This window comes from Seriola lalandi, unplaced genomic scaffold, assembly GCF_002814215.2.
Source record: "Seriola lalandi dorsalis isolate HSWRI2012SDOR001 ecotype SW California unplaced genomic scaffold, Sedor1 jcf7180002054595, whole genome shotgun sequence".
NCBI classification, from domain to species: domain Eukaryota; kingdom Metazoa; phylum Chordata; class Actinopteri; order Carangiformes; family Carangidae; genus Seriola; species Seriola lalandi.
Window position 1 is genome coordinate 15853 of NW_019525148.1, and position 1487 is coordinate 17339.

The window sequence follows — 1487 nt, forward strand, 5'->3', positions numbered from 1 at the left end:
TCAGTCTGATCAGCTCTGCTCTTCCTTGTTCCCTTCACCCTCACTGTCGTATTACACTCTCTGCCCCGTGTCACACATACAGTCACATGACTTTTGGACTCCACTGCAGCTGTAACAAACTGTCAATAGTTTAAAACATTAGATTCATATTTCATAGTCCTCAGCCATTATAGTTAATATCAGTGTGCTGTTCCAACAGCGTCACTTATTTAGAGGGAGACTGTTACTGGAGCAAATAAATATTAACTGTCTCACACATTAGGACTCATGATGAATAATGATTATACTTGTTACTAAAGATTCTGTTGCACTGTTGATTCAACAACTTATTTTTTATTAAACAAACTTACATATGACAGTGAAATTCAGCTTTAACTTCATCCACAACTATTTTTTCATTTTAAATAGTTACAGTTGATTGTAAATTGTAACTACAGTATTTAATTAATCCATTTATTATTCTGTTATACATGTTTCCAGTGTTGTAAATTGTTTAAATTATTGTAGTTTATAATGTCCAATAAAGTTATTTATTTATTTATGAGTTATTTCTTGCTTTAACTTTCTTGATGGTTTTTATAGAACACATCTGGTATGAATTTTCACAATAGTAACACGTACAGCATTGTGTGACTATTTCTATGTTAGCTTCAATCAACATATATAGTAGAAATATTTAAATGTTGTCCAACAACACTGACAATGAACGATCAAGAAACATGCTGATGTTAATTGGTAAATACTTTAACCTGTGGAGGTGGTGACAGTGCTAGAGATGATCCACAGTTTAATATTTATAAATTCTGTTCTTAAAAGTGTTGCTACCATCACCTGTCAACAACAGCAGAAGTGAAGCTGCAGGTAAGAAACTGAACCTGTGAATACTGAAGACAGAGAATAATAAACTAACTCATCAGCAGTTAGTCTGTCATTTCATCAGAGGAAGATGAACTGGGAGGTTTTCTAACATCATCATCATCATCATCATCATCATCATCATCATCATCACAGCACATTAGAGAACTAAGGATGTCCATGCAGTCTCCCTTCTCCACAACCAGATGAATGGAAACTAATGTGCTGCTCTGTACATGAGCTCCTCCTTCTGTTGGCACAGATCACTCAGTTTTCACAGTGTGGAAACCTTTCAAATGACAGTAAAACACAAACACTTGAGTTAAGATGCAGTGGATCACATTTGATCACAAATATCGATCAGCTGTCAGGATAGGTGCATGAATGTCTGCTTCAGTTGAGGACTGGTTTGAGTATTAAATGAACAATCTTCTATATGACAAATATTTGTCTACACATTTTGTAAACGTCACGTTATCTTAACTTGAACTATCACGACATCTTGATGGACAATGTATTAACTAACATTAACGCTACGCATTACACTAACGCAGATCAATTAAACTGGGTCACATGTGGAGAAACACAAACCAAACGTCGTTAGATTAACGTCGATTAAATTCACCTTTTTA